The 12,641-nt window shown below is 40.2% G+C and overlaps 2 long non-coding RNA genes and 2 pseudogenes across 3 annotated transcripts; 1 reads left to right on the top strand and 3 right to left on the bottom strand.

Moving 5' to 3' along the window:
* LOC115740676 overlaps positions 1-7,407 on the bottom strand; it is a 76,062-nt pseudogene extending 68,655 nt beyond the window's left edge.
* Positions 1,636-3,648, bottom strand: LOC115740775 (annotated as a pseudogene).
* A 2,401-nt stretch (positions 7,408-9,808) lies between the features above and the next one.
* On the bottom strand, positions 9,809-10,049 carry LOC125316014. The gene is made up of 2 exons (XR_007199307.1): positions 10,001-10,049; positions 9,809-9,970 (listed from the first exon to the last, which is right to left on the bottom strand). It is a non-coding gene; the product is annotated as an uncharacterized LOC125316014 (long non-coding RNA).
* A 360-nt stretch (positions 10,050-10,409) lies between these two features.
* On the top strand, positions 10,410-11,688 carry LOC115740670. 2 transcript variants are annotated; one of them, XR_007199305.1, is made up of 3 exons: positions 10,410-10,610; positions 11,109-11,269; positions 11,584-11,688. It is a non-coding gene; the product is annotated as an uncharacterized LOC115740670 (long non-coding RNA). The 2 variants fall into 2 exon arrangements; XR_007199306.1 differs by lacking the exon at positions 11,584-11,688 and having other exon boundaries at positions 10,426-10,447; positions 10,545-10,610; positions 11,109-11,284.
* The last annotated feature ends 953 nt before the right edge of the window (positions 11,689-12,641 follow it).

Genomic DNA, 12,641 nt, shown 5'->3' with positions numbered 1-12,641 from the left:
TAGTGCAAAAACTTCTTGACTATACTAAAAACAGCAAAGTCTGACAACTGTTCTTTTCTGGGAATTTCAGTGCAATTCAGAACTTCAGTCATCCAATTCAGAGGAAGAGCAGCTATCAGTTGTAAGTTTTTTAAGCTTCAAGATGACATGGCTCACAGTCGACTAGTTATTCAGCCACTGAACAATGCTACTCCAACAAGAGCAGCCGAAATCGAGCCCATTAACGCCAATTCCACAAGGGAAGCTTTTAAGCTTGCATTAGATAGGAAAAGAAATGCAAGTTTCTGGATTAAAGTAGCTATGGCATCTGATCTAGTTTCATTATCTACGATGGCAAGATCTGGCCTTCCATCTATTGAAGCCACTAAAGCTTTCAAACGGTCTTGTGTTGGATCTGCTGACAGTGTGCCAACAAGAAAGCACAAGAACTGTGAGGTAATGAGCGGGGTGACATCTGAGAATCACAAACTTGAATAGTCAAAAGAAAGTCCTACAAGTGCAACCGCTGATTTAGCCAATGGCCTGCAAGATGAATTCAGAACATTGTTTCTGGCATATGTGGAGCTGTACTTAGACGGCCTCAAGAGCCAATTCTCCATAGAGTCTACATCAAATAGCTAGACAATCCATGTGATGCGTCAGATCAAAAGAGTGAGTGATTGGTTGGACGTCATGGCCAAAAAGGAGGCTAGTTATGCAAAGATCGGATGCAGGGGGAGTTCCGAGTTGGAGGATCCAGAATTCGAGGTCTACAGTAGGGTTAGAAACAAAATTTATAGAATTCTGTTGATGCACATTGAGAAAACTGCCCTGGCATTGGAAAGTACGAATACAGCTGCAGAAACTTGAGTGCTTCAACAAAGAAGCTGCTTTTAACTCCTGCAACTAGATTGATGGGACTTCCATAACCGGAGATAAAACTCCATGTATGCGTTATCCCCATTGCAATTTGTGGAATGTTGGGGATTGACACCTTGTTTGTTTTTGCACAATGTAGCAGATGTAATTATCTTCTCCGACTGTATCTTCTTCCATTATGGAATTGCTCATGTTCAAATTGGAGAATTGTTTTTGGTGTATTTCTCACTCAGGATGTTACTTAGCTGTTTGATCCTTCATTTGTGCTGTTACAGTGCATCATCGTTGATAGCCCACCAATCTGATTTCTGAATAACCAAATTTTAGGTAACCATGAGGAAGCCTGGTTAAGGGTATGTAACTACAATGAGGATTCCTTTTGAATATGGAAGAGTTGACAACATTTTCTAATCATCTGGGTGTATACTTCAACTAATTGCACTTCACAAAGCAGAGTCCAGTCAATTATGACGACTGGTTTTGTTATTAAAGTCGCAGGAGTTACCCGCCTCGTTTTTTGCTGATTAAGCAATCGGTGCTGTGAAGATTTTCTTGGAGTTCTTTTCTCCTATTCAAGAAGCAAAGAGGCGTGCAGATGCAGGTTCCCCGACTCTCTTTTTAAGAATATGGACTAAAAGATGGATAAAGAGAGAAGAAAAGACTCGCTGGTTGTTTTTATTCCTTTAATTTCTGTCTTCACATTACTACGTAGAAAAGGGCAAGCAACAGAAAGCTGATTGATCCTGGCACTGCTGGGTGCTGGTAAAGAATGATCACCAGAAAATTTTATTTGCATTAAGTGTAAAGTTTCCACATTTGCAGATGAGAATAAAGCATATCAAACAAACATCAGTGGAGTATAAAACATGGGTCGTTCCTTCTTAACTAGCAACTTTACACGAGACATAGAACCGGTCTCCTAGCAGGAACACCTAGCTTTTCGAGGGGGATACTTGGCAATGGAGGAGAAAGGCTGAACTGAATTTATTCAATCACCCTTGATAATCACCTGTCTCCCAGCAGGAACACAGCTTTTGAGGCGGATACTTGGCATCTATGGAGGAGAGAAGGCTGAACTGAATTTATTCAATCACCCTTGATAATCCCTGCCAACGCGCCATAAAATCAACGAATCTCAGAACCAGTTGAGTGAGAATGGTCTTTCAACGGTTACTAACCAATATGCCTTATAGCAGACGGGCAGAGATTCGTTCTTTTCTCGAGAATTTCATTTGCACGATAACCTCTTCCTTTACAGGGAGCAAGATTTACTTAGCTTCAAATCAAGTCCAATGTCCATTCCGTTATACGCAATCGGTGCATACATCCACAAATCAGAACTCAAGAGCTGCGCAAATTCACACACAAGAAAACAATATCAATGTACATATCTCATTTTTCGGAAGCTTTGTGGTATGAAAGGCACTGTAGGATGATGTGATATAATCTAATGTAACTTCTTCAATCATTTGGGCTTACCTTTATTTGCAGCTGTAGAAACTGAGCATAGTGAACAGCTTCTTCAAGCATTGTGCTAACTAATGTCAACCTGTGAACAGAAACAACAGTTAAACATGAGACTAGATTTTAGTATCCAAGACAAGAACTATGATGCAGGACCCAATTACCTTAGTTCCATTTGGAACAAGGTTCTGTAGGATTCTGAGGCGCTCATTTATCCGTTCTCTTATTTTCTATAAGACGAAAGCAATGATCTGTTACTTTATTACTCTTGGAGATGAAAGATCTGTCAAGAAAAACATTCCGGGAATGGACAAATGCATAGCTTTATTTTAAAGTACTTACTCTTGCATAGAGAAACTGCGGATCCGTCGCCGAGCCCCTGCTGGCACTGCTTTTGCCATTAGGACTGAGAGATGGAGTTTCATTTGGACTCAAAACTTGAAGCAGCTCCTTTGTTAAGCTCCAGAGAAGAGCTAGAATCATCCTCTGAGAAGCAAGTAGTTGAGCTCTGCCCACCAGGGCGAGTTTCAGGTCTTTTGCTTGGCAAATCAAGTTTCAGGTCTTCCCTTAACCTGACATTTCTCTTGTTTTTCTGGAACGTCAGAGAAATAGAATCATAAGGAACCAAGAATTATTCTTAATTCACACAGCAGATCATCGAAAAAGCAGTATCCCAAATGCAAACTAGTGATTTTTGGACATGTACAACTTTTACTCACCTCTCCTAGGCTCCGAGATCTTTTCCTAGAAATGTCATATGAATCATCCCTATCATCTTTCGCAGCTGATATCACTGGTGGAATCTCAGACCCCCATTCAAGCTGCAGAGAGTTCTCCATAAAAGCTATTTCTCGGGGGGGCTAAACCCATCAACTTCGCTCGGTTCGATGAATCGTGAGAACCGGTTTGTCTCACATTGCTCATGGAAAGTTCATTGCAAGGGAAGCTCCTATTAGTGGCCAGAATTGGATTCCAGTCACTCAAATAGTAGTTGCTATAGCCTGAACTAGGGAAAGGAAGCTACTAACACTGTTATGAAATCTGTCATGTGGAGAAGAAGAATGTGAAGTTGGATGAAGAGTATCGGAAGAACAGAGTGCACTTCAGTCAACCCCTGCTAGGCTCACAGATCCATAGGTCGGCAGATATGCCGAATGCAATGCCTGAAAGCCTCCATATAGCTCGGCTGGTAACGAATACTTATCGAGCCATTGAGCCATGTGGTCAGGCTCTGCAGTGAAGTACATTCCACTGATAAAGCCCCATTCGACCTCAGAATTAGCCCCAAAGGTTTCCATTGTAATTAGTAGAAGCTTTGTGGGAGAATAAGATTGCTATTTTTCTCAGTTGTGAATGAGGAGAAGCTTGAATAGCTGAAAGCTTGAAGAGAAACAGGATCCACAAAAAATATTTATATGATACCAAGAAGAATGTAGCAAAGGCTCGACTTTCATTTGCATTATAAAATCATAGTGATTATATTTTTTTTTTCCTGCTAGCCACTTAGTTTGTCAATTATCAGTCATACGAGTCGCAAATGGGGCCATGTACAGCTAAGAGGAGGAACTAATTCTTCAAGCCATAGTTGGATTAGAGTAATGCATACCTCTTCATCGCCATTAAACGGCCCTGAGCTTAACTAATAACAGCAATGCGATAAATTCCAAAGTCAGATAGAATCATTGAGAACTGACTAGCTGTGATCAATTAGTACCATATAAAATTATGTGAACGGAATGTGGGTAGGATTCGGTAAAAGAGGAAGAATTGAGTTATGATCTATGGCAACAGAGAGAACGGGCCGGTCTTCTTGACTACAATAAGCTCAAATTAATTATGCAGAAGCAAGGCATCAAGGACAGTGAAAGATCACAGAAATTTGTATGAGATTCTTACAACTGCCTGGACCAAACAATAGATCATCTCACTCAGATCCTTGCCTCCTCAAAGTGCTATCTCTGTCAATCATAATCAAGCTAGACAGGACCCACAAGGAGTGGCAGACCCGTGATAGTGCAAAAGATGAGTACAGACTCGAAAAAACTATTCACGTGCAATAGCTTAAACATTAGTTCTGGTGCCTACATCAGGGAGTTTCTCCGGGCAGCCATTCAACCCTCCGGATTGACTTGGCGCTCACATAGCCAACAGCCAAGAATGTCCTTGTCAATGTGATGGAGTGAACCCGTGATAGCCAGAGCACCCGCACAACAAAATACTGCAGCAATGGCCTTTGGGCGTCTCTCTTCAATTCATATGCTTAAATCCACAAAGATGAAAGTGAAAATCAAAACTGACTTCTTTTTCAGCCTAATGGCTTCTCCATCAACTAGTATTTCGCACCAAAAGCCAATAAAATCCAAGTAAAAGCAAGCAGAATAAAAATCGGAAGCTGCTCTCTCTATTTTCCACTTCTTGCTTCTAGGTTTTAAATTGAGAGAATTCACGTAAAAAGTGACATGTTTACATGCTATAGGGTGACCATGTACAACTACGACTCACAAACATTTTTATCATATATCAAGTAAAGGTTGCAGAAACCAATTGCACAATTACGACTTCAATTACTAAATGTGAGAAAAGTTGCAACCATTATCAAGAGGCAAAGGCCACGGCTAAAGATAATTTGAAATTGACCCTGACTGTTGAGGAGCACCAAAAGCGCCCATTGACTTGACATAAAAAAGGACAATAAAACTCAAATCAATTTTCCAGTAGCCATCTCTCTCTTAAACAAGTAATCAGGCAACTAATCTTCCTTTAACTCTATACGCGCTATTCTCTGACCTGTGATTTTCAAATTGCCATCTCTCCTCCACTCCTATCAGTCTCATGTTGCTATGCTCCATCCCCTGTGGCGACAATACAAATTTTGTAGCAGATAATCACATATTGCCATCATTTCAAAGGAAAAGCCACTGAACTTAGTTGGGAATCAAGTCCAAGCCAGCTTGTACAGTTTTAAAAAGTACTATAAAAATGAGCTCCACCTATTCTTAGCTACTGCCCTGTGCATATAATCATTGGCCAAAGCCCAGGTTTTCATCTCTCTCTCTCTCTCTCTAAACAACCCAAAAGATGGTTGGCTGGAAAGTGAGATATAATTGTTTGAGTCTGACATAGTACATCAATAGAAGCAGGAGATACGCCAAACCAAATGCTCACCCAGAAATGTGTCTAAATAATTTTGTCACATAAGCTAAAGGGACTGCTTGGCTTCCAAGTATAATGGAGGAGCAGATAGATTTATCATTGCGTGATTGTAAAGTTGCAAGTGATAATAGGATTCAAAATTGAGCAAGCTAAAAGCACTTCAAACATTCTCTTGACCAACTAGAGCAGAATTTTATTTTGATGATAGAACAGTATTTTTCAACCACAGAAATACGCTACCCTGCATACACAAATATTTGACTCCCAAAGCACCTCTCAGAAAGTAAAATCAATGAAAAAGTTCCAGAGTAAGGTTATGACATACTTTGCGCTGCATGGGATTCTCCACCAGGAGTGCAACCAAACCCGCCATCCAAAGTTTTGCAACTTAAAACGTACTTCACAGCCTTCTCCACATCCGTCGAATCCAAGCATCGTGGTATTGAAAGACAGCATATGGCAATGTATGAGAATATTTGAAGAGAAAAAAATTGTGAAATGAATTTTGAGTGCTTAAGTGACATCCTTAAGAAGCACGAAAATCTCAAAGATCAACGACAAGGACCATACCGAGTATCAACTTCTCCCATATATCCCCTGGAAAGTATCCATCTTCTTTTTGCAGTGATGTCACATCTGAGTTTGAGCACAACAATATAAAAGCTTTCACGCCAGAAATTATCCCACAGTAAGATATCAATATCAGAGAGAGCTTCCTCATTTATGTTTGGCTGGCGATATATAGACAAAGCACTAAGATTAACAAAAGCTCCATAACATCCAAAAGTAGACGGATTTGTTGACCACTTCAAAAGAAACACAGACAATAAGGATTCACCAGTTCGTCCTCTATAAGTTAAATACTAGATGACATCCAGAACTGAAAGCCAGAACAACATGAACTCTCCATCCATGAATAGAGTTCAAATTATACAATGCTCTATTCCAAAGGAATGAAGGATACAACCAGTCACCTTATCAATATCAAGAACTTCTAACTTACAGCAGATGCGGATCATGTCCAATTTTTCCACCAAAGCCGCCTGCAAAAAGAGCCTTGACAGATGCTCAAACTTGTTCTTTGAACAAGAGTTCTAAAGCGAACACAGCAACACTGCCATTCATCACTCGTGATACACTGTCATTATTATATGGAGTCACAGCATCCTAGCCCCAAAAACGGAAAGTTTAAACAGATAAGTAGCTCAAGTTAGGGACTATACTACAAGATGAACTATTTAAGATGTTAGTTTCTGTTAGGTGCCTCTTTAATGTGGGTAAGCACAAGAAGAAGCCAAGAGATCTACAGATTCGTAGAAAGCAGACTCGCGTTGGCATTTCATGATCCACGAAACAACGTCCTCTGAATCCACGGTGTCAAGTTTTCCAAGAAGATCCTGTGTGGTTGGTCCCCAATAAGCTCCATTCATTCTCAAATACTCCATAAGCACAGAATGGAAATGATCTTTCCTCTGACCACAAGATGACCAAAAAACTAAATCAGTAAAATACTGAAACTGGATAGCAGATCTCAATGTGCATTTATATATAAATAAGCGATAAGTGCACTAGAAGTCCTAAAACTTATAATGTAAGTGCAAATGAGTCCTAAAACCTTCAAAAAGTTTAATCAAGTCCTAAAACTTGTCAAGAAAGAGCATTAGAGTCCTAAAACTTTCAAAAAGTGTAATGAAGCCCTAAAACTAGTCGCGAAAGTGCAATCAAGTCCTAAAATTTTCAAAAAGTGCAACCAATGGAAGGACTTCATTGAACTAATATGACAAGTTCTAGGACTTGATCGCACTTTTTGAAACTTTTAGGACTCGAATGTACTTTCATGACAAGTTTTAGGACTTACAATGTGCATTTCCCATATGTGTGTGTGTGTGTGTGTGTGTACTCGAGATGTTTATTGCCAACAAGCTCCCTCATTTGTCAATATTCAGACATAAATTTTCAGATGCAACATTACAATTCCATACCTCAAAGTGCAAGAGTTCATATTCCTAATTAGAATTTACTTCCAGTAGCATCAAAATCAAACACATGGATTCAGTCACAACATCATTTGAACCTTAGCACCTGCTCTTTTTAGCTGCAGATATTAGAAAAATACATGTCTCCAAAGTCAAACCAGTAAAAGGAAGCAACGATTCCTGACCTAATGTTCTCTTAGATTTTAAGATTCTGCACCCACAAAATATCCCACGCAAATCTCATTCAGCTGATAAGCTTCAGTCTGATCTTTACAGTTTTCCTGATGCTCATAGTAAGGAGAAAAAGAACAGACAAAGAAACGTCCACAACCTCTCTAACTACCCCAAGCTAAAATTTTTAGATGCTAATTTGCACAAAAGCTTTAAGTGAATTGCTTGATAAGAAGTCACGCCCAAGATTGAACCCTAAACATAATTCCAGCACCATTTCTTACGTGCGGGCATTCATAAATCAATTGAGCTCTACAAGAGAGGTATACTGAATGTAAAATGTAACAGCTTAATAGATAGTATCATAACCGACCAACACAAAAATAAGGGGGAATAGAGTGGCAACCGCTATCCAAACCAAGAACCAGAATCTAGTCATGTCAAGTAACTAAAAGGCCCAAACAACTGTTGAACTATAAATTTTTATCATGGCTGAAAGAACACAAGATAACGGAGAGCAGGGGCACATGTGACGAGGTGAGTGGGTGCTGCTCGAGTCAAAGCACGGGAAATACTTGCGGGAAGTCCTCTGGGAATTTCATCAACCAGTTAGAGTACAATATCTAGTTGACACGAACGCCCGATCCCGCCTATGGAGTGTAGTTTCTGCCCCAATAACCAAGAACTCCAAATCACTCTACGCAATCAATTTGCTTGATCAAGCGACCAACGAATAAAGGAAATTGTCCAAACAGATTGCTTCGACGATGATTAACAAGATGGGTGCTCTGGATTACGAAAGCGGAGGGAGATTGAATGGCAGTGAGTGGAATCAAGAGCTTACCTATCAAAGCGATCGGCTCCCTGGCACGGCCCTTGATAAGCTGATCGTAAAAAATAAAGATAAAAAAATAAATTTGGACTCTTTTGAATTCAACGAGCGTTACGGTCAAGTCCTGTTCGCTTAGCAGCGAAGTGAAGGCCACCTCTTCCCTTTGGGTTTCAGTTTTCTGAGATGGTTTACAAAAGTCTTGCACACTGGAGCCTTTGTCGACTGAGCCATGGCTGCCTAATGTTTGATTTTTTAGATATTGATCATGGCGACCAAGGGCGCGCATCCCACCAGTCTTATTTCCTTATTTTCTGATGATAGAACAATATTTTCCCCCCACAGAAAGAGGTTACCCTATGCATAGATAAATATCTAACTTCCAAAGCACCTATCAGAAAGTAAAATCAATGAAAAGTTTCCAGCATAAGGTTATGACATATTTTGCCATGCGTGGGACTCTCCCCTAGGAGTGCAACCAAATCCCCCATCCATATTTTTGCAACTCACAATGTAATTCGCTGCCTTCTCCACATCCATCGAATTTTAGATATTGAAAGGCAGTATATGGCAATGTACGATAGTCTTCGAATAGGAAATGTCAACCAAGTTGATGAAGATGGTTCATTCCTTCCCTATCGTTTGGAACTCTGATGCATTCCATCGCTCTTTTCATTCACTGAAAAAGCTAAAAGCAACAAGGAAAGGAACCAAAACATGAAAATGGAAGTAGCCACGTAAGTGGTCTGACGTGGAGAAATGCCATGAAAGAGTTTAGGGCTTTGTGTGGATATGATTCCTTCCTTATTGCAAGTGTATGTGGAAAGAAACGGGGCATTGGCCGGAGCTAGGCGAGCATCGCCAGCCTCTGCCCAGCCAACGGCCACCCCCCACCGACAAGGGTCAGCGGTGGCCCTTGTTTTTGCATTGTTCTCTTTTTTTTATGAATTAATTTGGATAAAAATTATATTAAAAATCAAGTTTGTATTACGTCATCATCACATAACAAAAAAATATATTAAAAAAAATCACGTTGGTATTTTTTCTTAATCAATTTAGACAGTGTCAATGGAAGGACTCCATTGCACAAAGTTTATAAGTTTTTGAATTGTACTGCAATTTTTGTAAATTTTAGGATTACAAGATTTGGTTTTATAAAAATGAAAAAAACTTGTGCTCCACGATAAAAAGAGATATATTCCCTCTTTTCCCCTCACTGTATGAAAAGCTGATCTAGGGCTTTCTCTATGGAGCTCCTCTGTTCTCTCTCCCCCTCACCCACCCCCCTCCTCCCTCCTCTGTGGAAGAATCTGCTCTTAGCTTCTTCTTCTTCTACTTTGCTAATTTATCAATAAAACGCGCGCAATGTTGCGAAAACCTTTCCATGGATGGGGGATCAAGCAAGAAATCCAGAAATTGACAGCCGTTCACACGCCTTCACCTAAATTTAACCCGCTTCGTGAATCACCCGGCTCGCCCACTCGCCCCACTCCACTCACCTCGCTCTCTCCACTCCCGCCTCTCTTCTTCTACTGCCAAAACTTCCCACCCACGTGTCACTTTCGTTTTACCAGCCAAGGCCTCTCCACCAGCTCCCAATACCCACCTCGAGGTTCCGAATCTCAATGTGGAGAGTCTTAGAGAGAGCTCCGATGACCGGAGGGAGAATGGTGGCGACAGCGAGGGATTCTGTTGCGGGAGAACGCTACCTGAGGAACGCGTCTTGATCTTGTGCGTGCTTGAGCGGCAAGTGCCGCGTGTACTGTTTTTGGACCAAGCAAGCTCTAAATTTTGGATTTGGAATGAAATCTGAAGAGAAATTGAAATGATACTTGTATTTGGGCTTGATGATCTGTTTGGTTGCCCACAAAATAATTAGGGTATACTCTGCAAAGTATCCGTTTAATGTTAGGCAAGTTCACGTGGTAAATGTAATGATGTGACTTTGGTTGCAGGAATTAGCTAAAGAAGAGTGATCACTTTCGTGGGACCAAATGTAATTGAGGGTTTTATTCATGCTAAATGATGGGTTTGCTTGGTTTGTGCATTGATTTATGCTTGAGAACGAACCTTGGGTTTCTGTTTGAGTGCAGGAGGTTGCTGTGAAGGTATTGCCATGTGATCTGGGATCGATTGAACGGCTGAAGCGGAACCGGAAGGTGTGTCTTTTTTGAATATTTATCGTGTTCCTCCCCCAAGCAATAAGTTTGGTGACACTTAGAACTTCCTTTACAATTTCTTACCTTTGTATCCCTAGATTCTCTAACATCTTGTCGGTTTTCCTTCTGACGAAGCACCAGAATATCGAGCATTATACTCAAGGAGAAGAGTAGCTTGACATATATTTTGTGGCAAATTTTTGTCATGGAAGTGAATTAGCGTACATTAAATGCTTTTTTGATCATCATTTGATACAAATCCAAAGGATCAATTTCATTTTATCTCCATCTGCGGGTGGGTTTCTAATGGTGGATCCAACCCAACCGCTATCCTTTTTATGACATGTCATGATTCAAGGCATGTTTTTCTGCAATCTGCTTCCAGTTTTGATGCTATAACTTGTGAGGTGTCTGCTTTAGACCAACTTTTATGTTTGCTATATCCTTTTGCGTCTCTTTTAACTGGACTCAGCATATATCCTTTCTGTTATTTATTAGGTTCTTAATAAGCTTGAGGTATGTCCCCGAGATGTGTATCATGTAGCAATGGAAGAAATAATGAAGTATGTTGGCAAGGTTATGCCTCTCCCAAAACAAGTATTGCCTTCTTTTCCCTTCTTCTCTAAGGTGTTCTGTTGCTGTTCTGAGCGATGGCTGTAGTGAGAGATGCTTATATGTAAATAGTTAGGGTGTCTGTTTCCAAGCCAACCGCTATCCTTTTTATGACATGTCATGATTCAAGGCATGCTTTTCTGCAATCTGCTTCCAGTTTTGATCCCTATAACTTGTGAGGTGTCTGCTTTAGACCAACTTTTATGTTTGCTATATCCTTTTGCATCTCTTTTAACTGGACTCAACATGTATCCTTTTTGTTATTTATTAGGTTCTTAATAAGCTTGAGGTATGTCCCCAAGATGGGTATCATGTAGCAATGGCTAAGGTGTTCTGTTGCTGTTCTGAGCGGTGGCTGTAGTGAGAGATGCTTTTATGTAATAGTTGGGGTGTAGTTCATTCTCCATGCATCTACTTCCAACGAAACGCAACACAATATCCTTTTGAGCAGCAGAGCATAGTCACTGAAGCAATCTTGCACCACTTGGCCAAGCCCAACTCATGCCACCTATCCCTCCTCCTAAAAGATTCTTTTTTGGTTTCTTTTCCATAGCCAAACTATCTTCTTTTCTTTGGTGCTTTGCAGCAGAGCATAACCACTTCATTCTGAAGCAACCCAGCGCCACTTGGCCAAGCCCAACTCATGCCACCTTTTCCTCCTCCCAAAAGATTGTTCTTTTGTTTCTTTCCCATAGCCAAACTATCTTCTTTTCTTTGGTCCTTTTCTTTTAACAAAAGTTTTTATGTTGTCTTTTTTATTTTCTTATTTTCTCCTTTTTCTCTCTCCCGTGGGATTCTTTCAAATTTTTTTCCTAGATCTTCAATAAAAATTGCCACAAAATTGACCATATTCCCAACAAAAAAAAAAAATAGTTACCTCGAAACGAATACGGAACAAGGGAAATTAGAAAGGACCAACAAGGATTTTTGGATGTGCGGATTTAGGACTATTGTTAAATTTGGTGAATTTTTTAGATGAAAAAAAAAAGTGGGGCAAACTCATTCGACCTTAGGACTATAGTCATCCTCCCACTTGCAACCGAGGTTTTGGTAACACGTAAACACTTATTGATAAAGATAGAGATAGGAGTAGCTCGAGCACACTAAAAATTTAAACTTAATCACGATAACGAAATTTGGAAGAGCTAATGAGATCCAAAGTCTTGGATTGCATTAGTTGCCCCTCCGAAAATGTGGGGAAGTAACGGAGGAGAATGCAACTTATATTTGATTGGGATGGAGCATGATTCCACAATAATGTTTATTTAATTAAATTTTCTTCCCACAAAAAGAAAATTAATTAAAGTTCTTCTCTTAGGAATCCCGCTCTCTCGTGCGAGGTGTGCTTAGAACCTTTTATCCGGAGGTAGTTATGGTAGAGCTATGCCCTGAGCGGGTAGGAATCCTTCAAGACAAATG

Source organism: Rhodamnia argentea, chromosome 7 (assembly GCF_020921035.1).
Source record: "Rhodamnia argentea isolate NSW1041297 chromosome 7, ASM2092103v1, whole genome shotgun sequence".
Taxonomy (NCBI): domain Eukaryota; kingdom Viridiplantae; phylum Streptophyta; class Magnoliopsida; order Myrtales; family Myrtaceae; genus Rhodamnia; species Rhodamnia argentea.
This window is presented reverse-complemented; position numbering and strand designations above follow the sequence as displayed.